Raw genomic sequence first — 23,634 nt, 5'->3', positions numbered from 1 at the left:
TCAGTTTTTGAAATGACAAATTGTAAATTTTGTGAAAATGTTATTATTTTAAGCCTAATCATGAAATGATAGCATGCAAGATGATGTAATTTTTACCTAGGCATAGACATGGATAAATGGAAAAAGAATAAAGAGCACACGACAAGGACATTTGCTCAACCGTGTTTGTAGCAGCTTTAATCGTAATAGCCAGAACCTGGAAACAACCCAGATGTCCCTCGACGGAGGAATAGATACAGAAATTGTGGTACTTTTACACAATGGAATACTACTCAGCAATTAAAAACGAGGAAATCGTGAAATTTGCAGGCAAATGGTGGGAAACGATCATCCTGAGTGAGGTATTCCCAAAGCAGAAAGACACACACGGTATATACTCACTTATAAGTGGGAACTAGAACTATAAGATAAGATAAACATACTGAAATCTATACACCTAAAAAAGATAAACAAGAAAGAGGACCCAGGGTACAATGATCAATCCTCACTTAGAAAGACAAATGGGATGAACATTGAATGTAGGAGCAAACATGTAACAGGACAGGAGCCTACCGCAGAGGGCCTCTGAAAGACTCTACCTAGCAGTGTATCAAAGCAGATACTAAGACTCATAACCAAACCTTCGGCAGAGTGCAGGGAATAAAAAAAAATAAATAAAATAAAAGGGTGGAGGGTGGGGAGTTAATATGACCTGGAGAGGACAGGAGCTCCACAAGGACCAAATGTGTCTGGGCACAGGGGTCTTTTATGAGACTGTTTCTCCAAACAAGGACATGTATGGATGCAACGTAGAACCTTTGCTCAGATGTAGCCCATGCTAGCTCAGTTTCCAAGTGCGTACCCTAGTAAGGGGAACAGGGACTGACATGAACTCAATGGCAGGCTCTTTGACCTCCCCCTCCCCCTCTCCCGGAGGGAGGAGTAGCCTTGCTAGGCCACAGAGGAGGACATTGTAGTCAGTCCTGAAGATACCTTATAAACCAGGGTCAGGTGGAAGGGGAGGAGGACCTCTCCTATCAGTGGATGTGGAAAGAAGCAGGAAGGAGATGAGGGAGGAAGGTTGGTTATGGAGGGAAAGAGGGAGTGCGATACAGCAGCGATACAGTTAACAAACTGTAACTAATATTAAAAAATAAAAAATATAAAAGCGGCTTCTTGGAAAAATATTTAAAAAAGAATAAAGAGCAATAAAACACACACACATATCATCACATTAACTTTTTGTGTGATAAAATACTTTGTAAAGCTTGTCCTCCCCTCCTTGTGCCAGCTCACAGTCCATGGCAGCAGGATGGTCAGGCTTGGCGGAGCTGCTTGCCGTCCTCCACAGGAAAGAACAAAGGGACGTGAATCACTGTGTCCTGCAGTGCCATCTTCCTCCTTCTATCCAGCCCGGCACCCTAAGGCACGAGGACGGTGCACAGGTGGACACCTCCTCCCATGTCACATAATGCAGTTCCCGAAATCCCTAACAGACGTTGTCAGAGGCTTTCATGCAGGTGTTTTATGATTGTCTCAAGTTGACAAATAAAACTGACCATAACAATGATCACTATTTTTCATCAAGATGCCAAAGTATCCAACATGGAATCAAGAGCATTGCAAAAATTTCTTTGGAGTCAAGCTCTTCCATATAGTATATGCTGCCTTTGATTCATGAGCCTTCTGCTTCAGTCCCCTGAACACAGGGATTATAGGCATGCACCAACACCACCAGTGTCTTTTAAAACATTTTCAATCAACCCGTATTAATTTAGGTTATTTCTAGGGGATCATGTTAATTTGATACATATACACAATGTACAACGAACAAGTTGGCATAATAAGCATTTTATTATTTTCAAGCATTTTTTTGTGCTTAAAATGTGTAACTTTTCTTTACGCTTTCTTGAAATATTAATGAGAAATGTTAACTATCTGCATCTGTATCTACGTAATAGTATGATCAGCTTTATTTACAATCTAAAACTCAAGATTAGGATTATGCTTATAGATCATATACTTTGGTCATAAACAGAATGTTTGGGGCATAGACTGGTGGCAAAATGCATGTCGTACGCAAAGCCCTGGACTCAACTCCCAGCACTATGAATGAGACTATAAAAAAGATAAAATAAGAGCCACAGAGAGGAGAAAAGTATTTGTGATACACACACGTTACTTGAGTTCATCATATGAAAGTAAAAGGTAAAGGCAATGTTATTGTGTAAGAAAACAAGCCACCTCGTGGAAGGCTCAGAAAATATGCAACTCATCATGAAGCACTTGGAAGGATTTCTTAAAGTCATCAGGCCAATAAAATATATATTTTATTGTAGGCAAGTGTTAAAAGAGCTTAGAAAGATACTTAAACTTATTGCACAAACCTAAAACCCAACTCTTAATGAATTTCCCAAGTTCTGGTATGTATGAGCATTTAGAACATTTACAGAAGCACACAGGGCAGTTTATTCTAAAAGCCTCAAACCAGAAACATCTGTATCTGATGCCAATGATTAACAACTTATGACATTATCAATTCTAAATAATCTTATCATTGAGACAAATTCTTTAGCATGACCCAAACATGTATCATTCTTTATAATGTGGAGAATGAAAGAGAAGCAGCAGAGCACTGAACTCCTTTTGGCATGGGAAGCAGCTGCAAAGGACTTCAATGAAAGTTACAGATGTGAAAATGCTTTATATCTCAATAGTGACGTGTTATAGACGTACATACAGTACTCAAATTATATGTACGTATACAATATACACAGACATATGTATATTTATCATTTGCCTAAAAGATAGAAAGCAATCTTGAGGCGACGCCCAGTACAGCCCAACACAGCCTCGGCACACATCCAGTGATCCCTGCCCAGCTTCACTCAGCCTGGCAGGAATAGCAATCCTGAAATGACCCACAGTCCACATCATGGGGCTCAGGTTGGCAGCCTGTGACCAGGATGACCCCACTCAGTGCCAGGCAGATCCCAGCAGGCAGTCCGTGTCTAAGATGACCCCTCTCTGGTGCCACCCAGCGCGCTCAGTGCACATCGCTCCTGAGATGACCCCAGACCAGAGGCCTTTTTGCCTTGGCTTCCTCTGAGAACCAGCCCTTCTCATTCCACACACCCTCCCTCCCCTATCTCACTCTAACCATTCCCGTTCGTTCAGCTATTTCTCTATCCAGTTTTACTTGTGTTTTCTTGACACACACATGCACAGACTGACACCCACACAAGTGTGTACATACATCTATGTATATGATTTGATGTCTATATACAAAATTCAGAAATCATATATCAGAGGAAAACATACCATGTCTGGTTATTTAAGGCTACTTAATTAGAACAACATAATTAGTTTATTTGTTTTCCTTTGAATGACATCACTGAATAATCATAAAATTTATATTATATACATATATAAGAAATATTTAATTTTTAATATTTTGGAAAATATTTTCTTTTTCCCCTTTTATTGAATATACATTTTCTCATTCCATGTATTCTGATTGCAGTTTCTCTTGCCTCTACTCCTCCCAGTCCTTCCCCACCCCCCTCCTATGTGGAGCCATTCCCTGTCTGTCTCTCAACAGGAAAGAACATGCTTCTAAGAGTTGACAACAAAACATAAAAATACATAATAACATAGAACAAAAACCGTCACAGGAAAGTTGGACAATGCAGCCCAACAGAAGGAAAAGTGCCCAAGAGAAGGCACAATAATCAGAGACCACTCAGCCTCACACCCTAGAGTCCCATAAAAACACTGAACTGAAAGCAGGAATCTACCCTGAGGAACAGGCACAGACCCACGCAGGCCTGTGTCAGTTCAGAGGAGCTTTGGTCAGTTGATTTAAAGGGCCTTGTTTTCCTGGTGTCCTCATTTCGTCTGTCTGTCACACTCTGTCTCTTCTGTGAGCTATGCGGGAGGGAGGCCAGTTAATGGAGATATCCCATTTCCAGCTTTGTGTTCCAAAATCTTCCCCTTCTCTGTCTCTGTCTCTGTTTCTCTCTCTGCCCCTATACCTAAGATCTGGCTATAGGCCTCTGTATTAGTCCCCTTGCACTGTAAAAGGGGCTGCTGCTTTGATGATGCCTGATATAACACCGTTCTCTGACTACAGCAGTATATTATTAGGACTGTGCTATTACTATTTTCTTTTCTTTTTAGAACAGTAGATTTTGGTTTTACCCTAGGTCTCTGGGCTATCTATTATTTTCTAATTCCAAGTGTCTAAATTTTTCATCAGTGTTTTAAAACACTGAAAGACAGAACTAGTATGTATTTTTGCAGGGATTTGGTTAAGCCAGAGCCTTCTCAGAATGTAACAATTTATTTTTCTTGATATTACAAATGAATCCCAAGCATTCCCACGTGGCTAACACCATCTGCTGTAACTATCAACATGCTTTTGGCGTGTTTCTTTCTCAGTCTTTATTCGCAACCTGAAATGAGCATTTGTAAATGTGTAAAATTTTATAAACAAAAACATGACGTTCTATGCAGGATATGCAGGAAGAATATTTTTCCCCTTTGCATACAACTGGATTATTGTGCTGCATTCAGCAGTTCTTGAAGCTCAGTTGTTTCTGGCCTTCTTGTAATTCAACAATAAGACAATGGAGTTGTCTTAATAACCCTGCATTATTATATTTGTTGATTCAACACAGACAATTTATATTTTGTTTGGCAGAGGCTTAATGTCAAAGGTATTTACTGAATTCTAGTGTTTGGAAATTCAATTATGTGCAAAATTTATGTGTCTGCTATTAATCAGAATACCTGATTAAGCAGAGCTCTGATTAATCACCCGGATATCATCCCAGATAAAAGGAATATAGAGACATGGTGGGGAGTCAAGATTTCCAGACTGATTCAAGTGCGGACACTGTAAATTGAAGCTTGCAATGAAACCATCACCAAGAGCACGAGAGGGACAGTCACGTGCACCACACCTTGGTTGCCACCCTATTTACATAACAAGAACGTGTTCTGTCTGCAGTCAGTCACTGTGGTTTCTGTTCTGCCTTTGGCTGGCTTTGTTCTCTGTGACGGTTTCTTCACCTGCGCTCAAGTGGAGCAGTGAACAGTGAGTAGAGAGTGGGAAAGTGAGAGTATGTGCAGGCCAGAAGTGGCCTATCTTCTGCAGTTGGAGTTACATACAGTTGTGTGCTCTCAGGTAAGAGACAAGGATCCAGACACATGCAAAAATCTAAAACATGTTTTATACTCAGTTGCTTCAATTTTATTTGAGGTGTGCTCCATTGTCAATTTATTTTAATTTAGGATAAGCTAACATTGGTTATGGAAGACCTAGAAAGTGTTAAAGGTGATGACTGATAGCGAACTTTTCCTTCTTACTCATACCCTGATATTTCTTCTCAGAACACACAGTTGAGAACTACTTGGTCTCTATTCTCCTTGGTTCTAGAATCATTTCTTTACTTATAAGTATGAAAGGCTGTGTCTATGCATAAATGGATGATAAACTGTTTTCTCAAGACTAACATACAACAACTCACCAGGTCTATAGTAAAACTGGCTAACTCTAAAGACATAGTGATTGAAGAAATAAGTTTCTATTAAAATGAATTTGAATTGAATTCATATTTTGGTAAAACTAAATTGAAATGATTTTCTGTGAGAACTTTGCTTTCTCCATCATGCACAGTTTCCGGAAGGTTACACATATTTCTTATTCACCATCTATTCTCTCCAAGCTTCATATCTAATTAATATCACTCCAGCTTCATATCTAATTAATCTCTACACTCTGGAGTCTTTTCCCACAGATTCATCCTGCCTGATTTTGACAAGCGTTAATTTTAATGCAGTCTCACCCTAAAATCTCCTTGGGACTCTTTTTATTACCAATGTGGTTGATTACAAAAACAAACAGTTGTTTGTCCTGTGTGGCTATGACTTATGCAATAATTCTCACTAAAGAAATTTTATTTTCTTTCTTTTAACCCTACAGGCCCTTTGCATATATATTATAGCTATAGTTTTATGGGGCTTTGTGTGTGTATGTGTGATTCTTAAGTGTATAGACAAATGGGACTCCGTAGCTTTACCTCATTCTTGTGTCTCTTCTTGGGCTCTTTTTCTTCTGTGTTTTTTTTTTTCTTCAACTGTGTTTGTTTTTGTCTTGTGTTTTTACACTTATGTTATTATTAGTCATTAGAAGCCTGTTTGTTTTCTAAGAACAGACAGAAATGGGTGGATTCAGATGGGAAGGGAGGTGAGAAGAACTGGGAGGACTAGGCAGAAGGGAAACTTGTCAGGATACATTCTATGAAAAATGTCAATAAAACTTAGAGAAAAATACACATCGTTTTAAATTGTCTTATTATTATTTAGAAAAACACTGGTATCCATTTCCAGATTGATTCTGGGCTGACATTTTAGGTTTGGAGTATAGAAGACCAGGGTGTCACTGCTTCTCTCAGCATTCACTCCTCTCCCCTTATCAAGTCTGGGTGAGGCTTTTGAGTAATGAGACACATGCGGCCTCATTCATCTTCATCTCCCAGGCTGTATATGAGATGAAACCATTTTGTTGATTAAGGCCATAGTTGTTAGAGTAAGAATGCCTCCCAGGATATTTGAACCTGTCATTTGAACCCTTGGTCTCTAGTAAGTGATTCTATTTGGGGGAGTATAGACGAGTCTGCTTTTCTCTCAGCTTTGTGCTTGATACACATGAGTTCTGAGCTTTCTGCTTCAACTGTTTCTGCTTTGGCATCATGGTCTCTTATCCACATGAAATTCTAAACTGTGAAGGGACACTATGGCCCCAGCAGCTCTTACAAGGAAAATCATTTAATTGGGCCTGATTTACAATTCAGAGGTTTAGCGCACTGCCATTACGGCAGGGAGCATGGCAGTTCACCGGCAGGCATGGTGATGGGTGATGGAGAAGAAGCCAAGAGTTCTGCATCCCATTCCTTAGGCAGCAGGCAGAGAGAATAAGCCACTGGCCCTGCCTTGAGCATCTGAAACTTCAAAGCCTGCTACCAGTGACACACTTCCTCTAACAAGGCCACACCCCCGGAAGTGCTACTTCCTATACTTCCTATGTGCCTTTTTGGGTCATTTTCATTCAAACCACCACAGAAACCAAAATATTTTTTTTATGTCAGTTCCCCTTGATACCGTGTTTCGTTACAGCAACAGGTAAAGAACTAATATGAAGGTTATAGACTTTTTCAAACTCTGAATAGCTTCGGCTTACGTAACTGTATATTGCTAATCTTTCTACATAGAAACTCTCATATTCTCTAATATATTTGAAACTGTATGTCTAGGCTGGGGAGATGCTCAGTGCGCAAAGCATGTTTGCTGCACAGATACGAATCCCAGAGTTTGGATCCCTCGTACTTGCTTAAAAAACAAGGCTTAGGTCATAGCTCTTGCCCTGGGGCAGAGCAAGAGGATCTTAAGGACTCAATGTGTGTCTCTCAGTGTGTGCTGTTTTGAGTGAAGAGTCCAGTCTCAAAATATAAGGTGAATCAAGATGGAGGAAGATGTCTAAATTCAACCTTTAGTCTCTGGCCCTAAAATATGCATGCATGGGTTTCCATATTTGCACATGTGCAGATGTGCACATAAAGCTGATTAATTGATTAACAATTGACTGCTGAGATTGTGTATTGATATCCTTGAGAATGCTCAAGTTTTACCATGGAATGCATAGGCTCATATAATTTTGAAGGGCTGCATTTTGAAATCCTTCATTTCCAGGAGTACCTCTTTCTGAAAGTGTTCTGAACGAAGAAGGGTGCTCCTGCGATTATAATTTCAACAACTCAATTCTTTTTAACTTCCTTTTCACAAGTCACCAGTTCAAGGTGTTAGTGTAGAGGCTAAGCACAAAGCACGCTGCTCCACGTCATCCACAAAGTACTTTTAGGCGAGGTAGCCTGAGAAGCAAAGATGCTTGACAACTACCATATTATGGTCAAACTACATTTCTCTGAAGTTTAAAATGTTTCAACAGCTTCTAATCATCCATGAAACAAAAGTCAAAATCTTTGACATCTTGCTTATAAAAGCTCATAAAAGCTTCTATTTCTTCCCTAAAACCAATTTTCAGTTCCAAACATCTCTGAAGTCTCTGAGAAGCCTTACAGATTCCTCACTTGTGACTCTCCACAGCCCACTCCTCTTGTCCAAAGCCTACTTTAGTCCTTACTCCGCTAAACTCCATTGCATTATGGACCTCAGCACACCTTTCAGAAAATGTTACTTTAATCCTCATGATTTTTTTCTTTTCAAAATTTCCGTGTTCATATCTCCTGAGTGTGACCTCTTGAGTAGGCAGCTGACTTATGAAATTACTTCCTTAGCACCTTTTAAAGGTACTTTATGCCAAGTTATTGGATGAAAAATGAGTGAGCATCAAATTAGAACGTTGCTTTGTGAGAAGATGAAACAAGGGGCTAGAAGGTTAAGATAGGTGCAAAGAAAATCACGTTTGTAAATTAACTGGAAATATTATTTTCTCTCAGACCTCCTATGAATATCAACCAGCCTTGGAATATCAAGTTACAGTAAAACTAGGCAGCCCAGTAGAGGAACAGGGTCTCCAAAGCAGGAAAGACTCAGAGATGGCCCCTACTCTTGCTGTTAGGAGTAACACATGAAGACTCCGCTGTACAGCTTTGCAGAGGGCCTAGGTGGGTCAGTCTGTGAGCCACCATAGGCCCAGCTTAGTTGATTCTGTGGGGTTTTTATGTTGTACATCACCCCTCTGGCCCTAGAATCCTTCCTCCCCCTCTTCCGCAAGATTCCTCAAACTCCACCTAATGTTTGGCTGTGGATCTCTGCATCTGTTTCCATCAGTTGCTGGGTGAAGTCTCTGTGATGATGGTTTTGCTAGGTTCCTATCTGCAAGTGTAGCAGAACGTCATTAACAGTCAGGGATGGGCTTCCTCTCAGGGCATATGTCTCAAGCTAGACTAGACATTGCTTGGCTACTCCCTCGATTTCTGCTCCATCTTTACTTCTGCACATCTTTTAGGCAGGGCTAATTGTAAGTCAAAAGTTTTGTGGCTAGGCAGCTGTCCCAATCATTCTGTTGGGAATCTTTCCTGGACTTCCAAGATATGGCCAGTGTAGGTTTCATATTCCTCACTGTTAGGTATCTTAGCAAGGGCCACCCTCACGGATTCCTGGGAGTTTCTAGCTCTTCACAGAGATGCTCCCCGTTCCAGTTGTCTCTCCAAGTACTCTATCTTGCTTTACCCTCTCTCTCTCTCCTCCCCTGACCAGATTTCTCCTGTTCCATTCCCACTCCCACTCCTGTATGCCTAGGATGTCTCCTTTATTTCCCTTTCTCATTGACACTCAAGCGTCCCCCCCCCGGAGCTCTCCTTGTTACTTAGCTTCTTGGATTTACATCATGGTTACCCTCCACTTCTTATGCAAATATGCACTTATAAGTGAGGACATACCATGTTTGTCTTTCTGGGTCTGGGTTACCTCACTCAGGATGGTCTTCTCTAGTCCCATCGATTTGCAAATTTCATAATACTCAGCTATAAAAACAATGACTGGAAATATTTTTAAAACTTGGGCAATGAGTACCTACTGAAGTTAATTTTCTACTCAGGATAGTGTGCCCTTAGACTGGGACACACCACCCTTTCTTCCATATTGGTTGAATTTCAAAGGGATAGCTTTGCTTAAGAAGGAAGAGCAAGAGAAAGCCTCCCAGTCCGGGTGTAGTATTTAGACTTATGTTGCTGTTACAATCAAATAAAGAAGAAAGCGTTAATTTTGGCTTATGTTTCCTGAGAGTTATAGTCCCTACTGTCAGGAAAGACAGGGCAGCAGGTGGCTGAACAGGAATCTGGTGGATCACATTTCTGCCACTAACAGGAAGCAAAAGGAGCAAGAAGATGAAGAAGGCATAACCTGTCAAAGCCTACTCCCACAGAAACACACTTTTTGTCAGCTAAGCTTCACAGCCTATAGTCCCATGACATCTCTAAACAGATCTGACACCTACAGGTCAAGTGTTCAAATATATGACCTTATGGGGGACATTTCTCATTTAAACGGAAACACTTGATTTGTAACCTGGCAGGACTTGTCTAAACGTCGTATCCTTGAAGAGAAGAATCAACATTGAGAAGGGTCTTTGTGGTTGCGGTCATTGGTATTCATTACTTTTTAAGTAAGGACACTAAACAATATAATTCATAATCATGTTTTCAGATATGTATGTCATTATACTTTTGTTTTAATTTGTTCTCATCCTTCTACTATACTTTCCCTGTCCCCTCTTCTTCTCTATAGTTGGTATTCTTCCTCTAGCCCAAATATTCTCCTCTAAAGGAAATTTTCTAAGTGCAGAAATTAATAGCCTATAGACAAAAAACAATTTTCAAGAGTTGGACCAAATTGGGCCAAATTTCAAGGCAATTTTATCTGTATGAAACTACATTTTGAATTATGATATCACATTACACCTTTAACTGTAAGAACATAGTTAAAATCCAGTATTGCTCTTAGGCCATCATATCTACAGCATTTTTTCTCTCACAGATACATAGCTGAAACAATCCTTCTGAGACATTGCCTGGAGGGCCCCAGCTAACAAATTTCTATGGGGTCAGGAGCTCTTAGCTGGCTAGCCAATTACATCAAACGGGGCTATTGATAGACCACAGTTTTTTGTGTTCACCCCATTTCTGCCTCCTACAAAGGAATCAGAGAACCTGGCTATAGGCTTTTGGTGAGAAACATAGCCCATATTCAGAAAAGTATGAGAAAAGAACTCACTTCTGCCCTGTGGCCTAAGAATCCCCTTCAGAAACCACGTCAAGCTTTCTGACGAAGGTGCTGGGCCCTGGACTCTCCTTGGGAGCCTGCACCAGTCCGTCTAACCATGACCTTGACACTTTTTCTAATAATCTCTACTACCTGTTTTCCATCTTAATATCTATTTTGACCCCCCCATCCTCTGAATCCTTTTGCTAACAAGCACTCGGATCAAGTTCTTGTATTAAAGGTACTTCAGGTATTTTAGAAATATAATACTGTTGGAAGTCCTCTGATCCAGGATATCCATGTGGGAAATCCTTGTTGTTCAGGTCTAAAAGTTCACAACTCACAAAATTTCATATCAGCTCTGCTCACACTTGCAGTTATTACCCCTGAAATAGTTACTCCATCTCTATAATATCCTAACTTTAAATTATTGTGGTATGGAGTTCTTACTATCAAAAAAAAAAAAAACAACAAAAAACAAAAAACAAAACCTTCTCTTTAAAGCAAAAGAATTACTGTTCGATAGAAAATTGTGGGGAAAAGTAAAAACTTCTAGATTTTTATTTACAGAATAATGATAACATATATATAGTCACTGTTTTTCTCAATTTAGAAGACTATATACATAATATTTTCCTTAGAGAATGTTCTTATAATGTGCACTCTAGAGGCATATAAAATAATTATGAGTGAAAAAAATACAACTTAGCTACATGGTAAGTTCTAGGGTAACCTGGGCTACAGAGTGGGACTTGCCTTAAGACAAATACAAACAAGCAGAAACAAAATGATTCAGGAGAGAATTTCCTTTATAATGTTAAAACATTTAATGAACTGTTTTTTCCCTAGCTGTGATTAATATTTAAAACCAAGGCAACAGCATGAAATGTCAAGGAACATGTAGGAGATCCTGGATCATCATTCTTTTCAGTAAAGTGCCTTACTGGTGTTAGTTTCTTTTTCTTTTTTTGCCAGTCAAATACCTTTGTGTGTTTTAGACACCAAGAGAAGGCAGCTAGGGGAATGTACCAGGTTGCTGGAGTTAAGTGAATGTAGTTAAATTTGTCTTGCTGATATGCATTGTGAAGAGCTCCTAGGAACAACTAGAGAGATGATAATTATGGTTGGTGGTTTGAATGAGAAACGTCTCCACAGGCTCGTGTGTTTGAATACCTGGGCCCCCGATGGTGGCGCCTTCTGGGAGTGGGCTATGCTGATGAAAGGTCTGGAGGAAGAAGCGTGTCATGGCTTCAGCACAGTTTCAGTATGCTCCTTTGCTTCGTGCTGTATCGATGGCGCCAGCTCCAGTTCCTGCTTCCGCTGTTTACTGCATTCCTTCCATGACTTCAGGAAGAGCTCCACAGACCTTTGGTAGGTGTGTCTTATCCCAGTGACAAAAATTTAACAAATACAATGAATATCCAATGTTAGCCATCTCTCTTTCACACACACACACATGCATACACACACACACCAATTAACATTTAATTTTTCCCAGTCATGAAAAATAAAAATTAGAATTCTCTGTCCCTGTGTTAAACTCTGTTTAAACCAAGCAAAACTGATTTAGCTACTTGCTTTAGGACATACCTGCTTCTAGAAGATAAGAGAATGAACCAGCTAAACGGATTACTTATCAGAACTAACAGCTTCCTGATCAAGACTTGCTTCAAGACCTCCGCTCTATTTGCCAACAACCTAAAGTTATGCTATCTCCACAGTCTAACTCATTTTTAGTTTTGCAAAACTCCTAGAAAAAAAAAATCAGTGGGTGTAGCGCCTAAAACCACAGCTGTGTTGCCTTGCAATCCTCATTTGCGACTGCGAGGACACTGAAGCCTGTGTTCTTAATGTGGTGAACCCATAGGCCTGTCTTAATGTGGTGAACCCATAGGCCTGTCTTTACTTGGCAATGTTTTCTGACAGTATTATGGGACATCATCTGAGAAAGCTCTCTTCATAGGATGTGTCTCGCCTATCCTCCACCTCTTTAATTTCTCAATCATTTCATCCTAAGTATGTAGAACAGATTTCTGATAACTCTCGACAGTTAGCCATTACAGAAGGCGACTGTAGCTTTTTTACTAGCTGACAACGTGTTGCTATGTACCCAGAGCCGCCAGGCACTGTGATGGGAGGCCCAGTCTCCAGTCAGCCATCCTCACACCCAAACTTCCTCAACAGGTTTTTTAAGAAATTCCTGATTCTTGACATATGCAATATGTCTAGAAACTAAGCTTATTAGCTATGTTTCTTTATTTGGGGCAACTGTGTGGCCAGTTCTAGTAACTGCTGAGCAATGATAGTGTCTATTTCCAACAGATAAACTACTCAGACCCAGCCCTCATCATCGTGATCACACAGGAGTTATAAACAGACTGCATCTCATTAGAATTACAAATGCAGTTCTGTAAGTATGATCAAGTCAATAACTTCATGTGATGTATGAAAAGTGTAGAACTACCCTGTACTTAGTGCAGGATTTCTTCAACTTCGTTGCTACCTAGATGAGAGTAAAAAAGCTTAAAGTTAACCAAATTATATTCCCTATAGTCCCTATCTGAATGCATTTTACAAATGTAAAGTAACAGAGATATAACACTTAGTGACTGATCTGTCCAAATATACTCCAGAATAATAATAATGATTAAAAAAATTTAAATCACAAGGCAAGCTTCAAAACCTTTGGACTTTGGCTGAATAAATTATCTTAAGTACACTTACATTGTTGCTGCTAAAATTATAGGATCCTGTCACCTTAAATATTGTCTGCTGCCTACAAGAATCACATATTTAAATATTTCCATTGTCTGAGACTCTCTGCTTCCACTCCTGGATTTTTCTGCTGACCTGTGGCCAATGCCATGGTCATTAGCATCAGAACCTGAGCCTGAACAGGGGTTGTGGGCAGGGATGAAATGCCGTTGTGCCTGTGCCTTCCTGTTAGCTGACCAGAGAAGCATTTGATAGAGAAAAGGCTTCTCTTTTCCATGTGTCATCTGTGCAGGGAAGAGATAAGCTCAGCACGGGCTATAAATTGTCAAATGTGCTATGTACTATGACAACAAATAGCTTCTAAGAGGTCATTATGCCAAAATGTGTCATAACTGATGTCATTAATTTCTGCAACATGTGCTATGAATACCGATATTAAATCTTGCCGTGTACATAAACTCACAATATTTTTATACAGACACAAAATTTGTAGGTACATATTTCAAATTGATGTAAACTTAAACTGTATTAAAATATATGCATGTTCTATGAGTGTATTGAGTTGTATGTGAATACCTAGCCACTGATCTGTGTGTATTAGAAACATAGAAGTTAAAATGTATACTTGTTATGATGACCTTACCCAAAATTTTTAACCAAAATTGGTATTTAAAAAATGGGCAAGGGAGAATTCCAATATATGTGAGAGGATTTTCAGTTTTTAAATTCTCAACCTCTAAGTGACTAAAACAAGATTTTCAGTAAATATGTTTTGATTCAGCTATTAATATCAAATGAAACACCTCAGGAGGTTGGCATGCCTGGAGGCATTATTCACAGACAGAACTTGCCCTGTTCCCTCAGGGCACACATTGTTAGCAATCAGAGGCAGTTAACAAGCTTTCTGCTGTGTTCTCCCCTGGTCATAACTCCGGAAACTTCGGAGTAGTTCTTCAGGAAGCCCTTGATTAGAATTCCTCACAGTAGTCCAGCACAGAGGGCAGGAAGGGCGAACCCAGCTGCGACCAGGCAATGTACAAGGACAAGGTTGGTGATTAAGAAAAAAAAAATCCTTTCTCTTTGAAGCTAATCTAGCAGAAACAGTGATTCCCAGTATATAACTAAACAGCCCTTTATCATCTTAGTTACTCAAAATGCAAGGATAGTAACATTAGTAAGATTACTGGTAAACCTCCATGTAATTTTATTTAGTTTTGAAAATCTCCCTGTAATTGTTTTGGTTCTGAAAAATCTATCATGCATAATTACAATAACGAAAGCCATAGATTGCAAATTCATAAGCAGTGCTTTAAACTGGTTAGACAATTTCAGTAATTCATGACTAAGAAAATACATTTCATTTCTCTGTCCTGCTGTGGGTCTCCTGAGCCATTATAGGAGGTTAGCACTTGCTTCAAGGCTGTGACAGCTTGAATGTACTGGATTCTATATTTCCAGGATCAATCAGGAATGAGCCCATGCCCTCACCTGCCCTTCTGTTTTCAGAGAAATAGAGAGATCTTTGAATTAGTTAAAACTGAAAGGAAGAAATTTAAACCAAGATTTAAAAAAAAAATAAAATGCAAGTAAATGAAAACAGAATATTAGAAAAGAAATAGCCAAGACACAGGCCTATGTAGAAAGGGATTTTAAAAAATATTTTATTTTTTATTATTATTAGTTACATTTTATTAACTCTGTATCCCAGCTGTATCAGTCTCCCTCATTCCCTCCCAATCCCACCCTCCATCCCTCATCTCCTCCCTGCCCCTGTCCAAGTCCACTGATTGGGGAGGACCTCCTTCCCTTTCATCTGACCCTGTTTTATCAGGTATCTTCAGGACTGGCTGCAAAGTCCTCCTCTGTGGCCTAGCAGGACTGCTCCTCCCTTGGGGGGTGGGGAGCCTGCCATTGAATTCCTGTAAGAAATAGTCCCTGTTCCCCTTACTAGGGAAAACCAATTGGTTACTGAGCTGCCATGGGCTACATCTGAGCAGAGGTTCTAGGTTATATCCATGCATAGTCCTTGGTGAAGTGTCAGTCTCAGAAAAGACCCCTGATATATTTGGTCCTTGTGGAGCTCCTATCCTCTCCATGCCATACTAACTCCTACTTCTTTCATACGATTCCCTGCACTCTGCCGAAGGTTTGGTAATGACTCTTAGTATCTGCTTTGATACACTGCTAGGTAGATCCATACTTATCACCCTGCACAAAACTAAAGTCCAAGTGGATCAAAGACCTCAACATAAAACCAGACACACTAAACTGCTTAGAAGAAAAAGTGGGGAAGAGCCTTGAACTCATTGGCACAGGAGACAACTTCCTGAACAGAACACCAACAGCACGGGCTCTAAGAGCAACAATTAATAAATGGGACCTCACAAAACTTGAAAAGCTTCTGTAAAGCAAAGGACACTGTCGTCAGAACAAAACAACAGCCTACAGACTGGAAAAGGATTTTCACCAACCCTCTATCTGACAGAGGGCTGATATCCAGAATATATAAAGAACTAAAAAAGTTAAAAAGCAATAAATCAAGTAAACCAATTAAAAATGGGGTATGGAGCTAAACAGAGAATTCTCTGTAAAGGAATATAGAATGGAAGAGAAACACTTAAAGAGATGCTCAACATCCTTAGCCATCAGGGAGATGCAAATCAAAACGACCCTGAGAAAGGGATATTATATAGTCTAAATAGTATAATTCCATTGAAATCTATGTACTAAAAATCTATGTACTAAAGTTTTATAAATACTTTCAAAAGGAGAAAGTACAATACCCCAATAGGTATGACAAAATGCTATTCATCATAGTTACTAGAGAATGCGAATTTAAACACTGAAACAGATAAAATATATCAATGATAAACACATACAAAGATAATGAAATAGCTAATCTGAAAACACAGTAAGGGTGTAGCAGTGAACAACACTTAGAAAGTCAGCAATTCCTTATAAGTGAAGCATTCTTTTAAATTTATTAACTCACACATACACAGTATTGCATTTCTATATACTTATCTAAGAAAAATAATATGTAATTATAATGTTCTGTTATAGCAGTGCTCATAACAGCCGTATTTAACCAAATACACAATACACATAGCTGTCAGTTAGAAAATAAATCACAAGCTATTCATGATTGACTAGCATTGAAAGGGCATGAGACACAAATGCATACGACAATAATGCCAGTTGCCGATGGCCGTAATTTTAACTAAAGAAAATAAAATAACTTTACACATGCTAACGCGTACATGTGCGTGCATAGTATACGGACACGTGGGTTTGGGAGGGTGGGCGTGCACAGAAACTACAGGGGCTCACATTGGGTGCCTTCACCAGGAACCAGCCTCCTTGTTTTTTGAGACAGAGACTCTCATTGGCCCAGATGAACCCATAAGGCTAACCTGGGTGACCATCGAGCACCAGAGAACCCTGCCCCGCAATCTTCAGTCTTCCCAGCCCGGGGACCACAATCTCACATTAGCAAGTGCCACTTCTTTCTATGTGGGTTCCTTAGCCCATAGCTCACTTCTTTATCTCTGTAAGGCTTAATGTGGTACAGTAAACCAACTGCTATTATTAGCTTATTCATGTGCGTTTGTACATTTTTAAAATTTATTTCGTCATTAGGTTTCACTGGCCTCTCCGGGATGGCGAATGATGAGTCCTGCCTACAGCTCACCTCCTTGCTGGCTGTATCCCAGGAGGGATGGGTAGATCAGGGAGAAGGTAAGCTCTGGCCTTAGAAGTCAAGCCTGGCCATGAATAGTTCCTGGCTTTGTGGGATGGGATTTAGTCTCGAAGTCTTTGGAGGTCAAGTAGGCTCTGGCTGGACTCTGCCATCTTGGACCCACTCCCTGTGTGTTCCTATTGTCCAGCTGGTCTCGGCAGGGGGATCAGTAGAGCTGTGGATTCCTTTGGGGATGTTGATCCAGATATCCAAGGGGCTGCTCTCAGGGAAGTGGAAGGGATCTCAGTTCTGATTGGTGGAATCGGGGACCTGCCTTCCTAAAGACAGAAGGCCTAACCTCCTGCACTTTGCGCGATATCGGGATTCTGCGTGAGACATGGACTCTGCATGGATCCTGGGCCCATATTCGAGTTCTGCCCTCAGGGAAGCTGAAGGAATCAGAGGTTTGGCTGTTGCAGAGGAGAGTCCCTGGGACTGGGGACCGGTGCTCCACATAGGTAGATCTGCACTGGGCGCCATGGGATCTTGTGCGACTCCTGAACCAGGAGACAGCGGTGCGAGGCCTGGACTTGTGGTCCCGAGCTCCCGGGATGTCCCCTCTTGTCAGGGAAACACCGATGTTGGTGTTTGGGGATCAGGTGTTAGGTTATTCAACGTACCTGCAGTATCTGGTCATGCGCCACTCAGAACAGCGCCTTCTGGTCACGTCCATCTTCCCTATACATTCCCTCTGTGCCTCAAGACAACAGACAACGGGCACGTGTGCAGGCTGTAGAAAAATTTTGTCAGTGCAATTCTACCAGGAGAAAGGATGATCAGAAAGCAAAGTGAACCTCAGTTTAGAAATACACGTTGAATACTGATCTCAATTAGGAAATACAGGGCAAGAACTTAGCTAGAGGTCAGCGTAACTGGAGCTGGCCTGAGCACAGGTTGAGCAGTTGGTAGTTAGGCCCATTCCGGGTGTCAGCGCCAAGTTGGGAAGATTAGTGTGTGGTAATAGATCATCCATGGGGATCTCTTCAGTCATGTGAAGTCAAAACTGTAGAGCAAACAGAATTTAAAGTCACAATGCCTAGTAGAGAGAAGGAAGAGGCAGAAGGCAGAGTTGACCTTGTCAGGGGAGCAGACTATGCCGGATAAAATGAGTTTGAGAGTTCATAGGAAAATTTGACACCTCAGGGAAAGGTGAAAACAGAGGCTTCAACTTAAGTAGAGTGGCCAGAACATCATTCAGCATAGGACAGAAAATATTGAAATTCAGAAATAAGCACATTCATGATTCAACAACAAAATTGTACACCATTTTCACAGCATGGAACATGGTCGGGGGTTTAAGATTTTCAGAAGAAATGTAAAGATTTCTGTTGAAATCAGATATTCCACATCTGTACTAGATGGGTAGTATGCGAGCATTGCTTTTGCTGCCACCGTTACTTTTTTTTTTTAAATATGATTCAATTGTAACATACGGAACCCAAAAAAATAGTCTAAGTCACAGTTCATGGATAAAGAGATAAAGAATATGTGGGAGTTCCCTAGAAACATCTTACAGGCTAAGACATATCCTCACATTGGCTTAAATGATCTAACAATAGAATACCACCATAATTGAGGAGGGCATTTCAGAAACACTTTTTTTTTTTTTATAGATACATGCCCGTTCTATGTATTTGTGGCTTGGTATTCTGAAGGAAAAGGGAGTAGTACAGGGAAGGATTTCAAGTGCAGAAAATTTTTTTTTCACATTGATGCACAGAGTTTTGGATTTTTATGAAGAGCCCCAAATATGCTCTCATTCATCTGATGTCAAAACAAGACAAGGAGATATATTTGGGTACTCTAACTTTGCATAAAGTGTGTGATCAACTCTTTTCAGTGGAGCACATCATTTAGAAATGATTACAATCACAGAAGCTACAATGATGAAGGGGCTTCCAGAAGGTTCTTTTTCAGGTATATAGCCTGTTATGACATTTTGTGAAATGGGTTTTCACTTGCGTTTTCATCTTTAAAATTTAGATGAGTCATCTATAGCTCATTATGCCACTGAGGATGGAGATTTATGTCTCAGAACAATGTATATATTTTGTGGCAGCAGACTGGATAGTGATAGCAGCCTAGCACACGCTTTTATGGAAATGGTAACATGAAAATGAATTGCAAAGCATTTCTCTGTCATATGCAAAAAGCAATACCAGGAAACTTGCCAACAGGACAAAACTACAAATTCTACCATTGCAGCTAAAAATGACAACTCATGAGAGAAATCACAGCTAGCTTTTATACATTCAATTAAAAGAAAGAGTCTTGCTTAGTAGAAATCTGTCTTAACCTTCATTTTCCATCTTTGCTTTCACAAATTTTAAGTGAAGGTCAAAGTGTGATATATCATAGTGAGGATTCAAATCAAAGAAAGCATCCCCTGTGCATATCATGTTCTAAATAAAAACTGGATATTATTGTATAAGTGACCTCTGTGAGTCTCATTTTGAAAAGTGAGATTGAGGAACTGGCAAAAATCATACAAAATGTATAACAAGAATTTTGATTTCCTTTAGTTCAGTTGAATTTTCATTGCCCATGTGTTATTTATACAAATGACCTATGCCTTCCCGTGATTCCAAGTTGGGAAGAGTCTGATGCTGGGAAGCAAGCTGTGGATTTTTTTTCAGAGTGAGTTGAGTGTATTTCCTGGTAGAGAAAACTTCAAAGCACCTTTCTGTTATAATATCACTATAGTCTCAGCAACATTCAACAAGCTTCCGCCCTGTGGGAGCGCTGGCTGACAGAGCAAGAATTCAACTCCAAAAATGACAATGATTATTTCAGAGTTACTTTAAGAATTGGTCTTAAAGGGGCTGTCTCTGACATGAACTCAGTGGCTGGCTCTTTGATCACCTCCCCCTGAGGGAGGAACAGCCTTACCAGGCCACAGAGGAAAACAATGCAGCCAGTCCTGATGATAGCTGATAGGCTAGAATCTAAGGGAAGGGGAGGAAGACCTTCCTTATCAGTGGACTTGGAGAGGGGCATGGGAGGAGATGAGGGAGGGAGGAAGGGATCGGGAGAAGAGGGGCTACAGCTGGGATACAAAGTGAATAAACTGTAATTAATAAAAAATAAATTAATTAAAAAATTGGTCTTAGGATTTTACACACATAAATGTCCATCTGTGTAAGCCCCAGGAGTTGTGGGATATTTTGTATTTTTTTATTGTTGTAAGACAAGAAGGTAAGCAAACAAGCAAAAGCACACTACATACAATTTAGTCTCAACTGTTTCAAAGAGTGTAGCTCAGCAGCATTGACTGTGCCCAGGCTATCATGTGACAATATTAATAACATTGATTCAGAAAACCTGAGGTTCTATGTCCAGTGTTCAGGTCTTCGTTGTCCCCAGTTTTCCCCAGTTCTGCCCGTCAACCCTCTACTTTCCGTCACGTCACGTCACGTCACTATGAACACCTTGCACAAATAGAGTCATTTAATGATGGGTTTTGTATAACTGCTTTCACTTTACGGTAGCCACATCCAATTCATGACCTCAAGAATGAATAATATTACATATGTTTATACTCTGTTTTGTTTATTCTTGCTGCCAGAAGTTTTGGTTCTTCTGACCTCTGGGCTATTGAAAACACTGTTTTTATGAGTATGGATTTCTAAATCTGATGATTCTCTCTGTTGCATAACACACATTAATCCCACTTCCAGAAAAATATGCTTATGAATATGAACTCTCTAAGGAGCATTTTGGCAGATTTGCTAAGCATATTTACTTGCTTCTGTTTGTGATACAACACCATTATCACTCATTGCTGAGTTTCTTGTTGGTGCATCTCATCCATCCAAAATAATACTCATTTAGTGCCTTCTTGATAAGATACCCTTGGCAAGGCTGCCTAGTATGTTTAAAACAGGGTTACTATAGCACTCTCTCATCAATGAAGTTTATCCATTCACATGTTTCCATTCTCCATTGCACAAGTAGAACAAGCTATATTTTACCTTCTTCTTAATTCTATCGAAATAATTTATTTATTAATTAAAGGTTTTAAAAAGTATTTATGTATCTGTAAGTGTGTGTGCACGCATATGTTTGCATGTGCATGTTTGTATGTGTGTGTGTGAGTGCATGTGTGTGCATGTGTGTGTGTCTGCACAGCTGAGTATGGGTGCCCTTGGAGACCAGAGGAATCCAGGTCCCCTGGCTCTGCTGTTACAGATGGTTATGAGCTGCCTGGGGTGCGTTCGAGGAATGAACTCTGGTCTTCAGGCAGAACAGCAAAGCCCCCTAACTGTTGGGTTTTTTGTTTTGGTCCTTAAATTAATTTTAAAGCTGTCATCAATTTCTCTTTGTAAATATGCAGGCAGTGACTACTTCCTCTTCTCTCTGTACAGATTCAATAGAATAAGTTTACTGAAATTCTCAGGTACAAAATGCAGGGCTTGCATGTAATTTGTTTTTACTAAAATCAAAGTGTCTTTGTTCTGATTTTTTTTTACTGTGCTAGAGCATATTCTCTTTGTAACTTTTATAATATAAAGCTTCACAATGTTCTTTAAAGTGTTGATAATTTTTATAAGTCTTAAGGAAGAAAATAATAAGCAGTATAGTAATGCCCACTTGAGTTACCTGTTCCCCAGGCACCTGTTCTCTGCACTTTAATAAGTTGTGAGCTTTTACATTAGTAGACATCTGCTGAAAGAAGACTATCTCTGATAAGGTGTGAGAACTATATTAATAGACGAATATACAGGTATAGATTTAGAGGTGGGATTTAATTTAGAGGTATAGATTTAATTTAGAGGTATAGATTTAATGGTGGGATTATTACTGGGGTTTATGACCTAATTTTAAGTACTAATGGAACCAAATCAAATACCAAGAAATAAACCCACACACCTACTTGATTTTTGACAAAGAAGCCAAAACCATACAATGGAAAAATGGTAGTGTCTTCAACAAATGGTGCTGGTCTAAATGGATGTCTACATGTAGAAAAATGCAAGTAGACCCATATTTATCACCCTGCACAAAACTAAAGTCCAAGTGGATCAAAGACCTCAACATAAAACCATACACAATTAATCTGTTGGAAGAAAGAGAGGAAGTGCATTGACTTCATTGGCATAGGAGACAACTTCCTGAATAGAACACTAACAACTCAGGCTCTAAGATCAACAATTAATAAAAGGGACCTCATGAAACTAAAAAAGCTTCTGCAAAGCAAAGGACACTCTCAAAAGAATAAAATGAGAACCTACAGACTAGGGAAAAAAAATCTTCACCAATCCAATATCAGAAAGAGTGCTAATATCCAGAATATATAAGAACTCAAGAAGTTAAACTCCAACAAAACAAATAATCCAATTAAAAATGGGGTACAGAACTAAACAAAGAATTCTCAACAGAGGAGTATTAAACGATGGAAAAACAGTTAAAGAAATGCTCAGCGTACTTAGCAATGAGGAAAATGCAAATCAGAACGACTCTGAGATTCCATCTTACACTGATCAGAGTGGCTAAGACCAAAGACACAAGGTACAGCATATGCTGGCGAGGATGTGGAGAAAGGGGAACCTTCCTCCATTGCTGGTGGGAGTGAAAACTTGTATAACCACTTTGTAAATCAATCTGACACTTTCTCAGACAATTGAAAACAGCTTTACCTCAAGACCCAGGGATAGCACGCCTGTGCGGATACCCGAAAGATTCTCCACCACACAGTAAGAACATTTATCAATTACATTCATGTTCGTAGCAGCTTGATTTGTAATAGTCAGAATCTGGAAACAACTTAGAGTCCCTCAACTGAAGAATGGATAAATAAATTATGGCACATTTACAGAATGGAATACTACTCAGCAATTATAACAAGGAAATCATGAAATTTGCAGGCAAATGGATAGAACTAGAAAAGATCATCGCTAGTCAGATAACCCAGAACCAGAAATATTACACTTCTTTTTGAGTGGGTCTTAATAGCCATATTGCAAGAAATGAATTAGCAAAGAATGTGTATATTCTTCCTAATAATTTTTATCGCCAACACGTTTTTCGTAGAACTGTAAAATTAATTTAATTCAGGTAGTCAAATTTTTTAGTTGCGGCAATGGCTTTTCAGCACCTTGTGGTGGGTGTGTCGTGATTCTTGCAGCTCACTGATAAAGCCTGTCATCAGCCCATAGTTGAAGAAGGGAAGAGGAGGGATTTGGGGTGACGTTTTTATCTGAACTTCTTTGTGGCTTCTTTCCAGAGTCACCCAAACAAAGGGATGTTCAAGTGTCACTGTACTCAGAGGTGTTATCTGGCATTCCTTGCAAATAATCCAATACCTGTCACTTTGTGTAATGCATAAAAACTTCTGGTGCTACACTGAGGATGCCTTTAGTTTTGAGAATATCAGTGGAGAAATGTACTTATTTTCAGGAATACGTTTTTCCAATTTT

The 23,634-nt window shown here is 39.7% G+C and overlaps 1 pseudogene; it reads right to left on the bottom strand.

The window, feature by feature from the left end:
* The window catches only part of LOC129677521 (peptidyl-tRNA hydrolase 2, mitochondrial-like), a 58,390-nt pseudogene extending 35,452 nt beyond the window's left edge, over nucleotides 1–22,938 (bottom strand).
* Nucleotides 22,939–23,634: the final 696 nt, after the last annotated feature.

Source organism: Psammomys obesus, unplaced genomic scaffold (genome assembly GCF_907164565.1).
Source record: "Psammomys obesus unplaced genomic scaffold, mPsaObe1.curated_primary_1811, whole genome shotgun sequence".
In the NCBI taxonomy this organism is placed as follows: domain Eukaryota; kingdom Metazoa; phylum Chordata; class Mammalia; order Rodentia; family Muridae; genus Psammomys; species Psammomys obesus.
The sequence above is the reverse complement of the archived record's forward strand: the minus strand, read 5'-3'. Positions and strand labels throughout refer to the sequence as shown.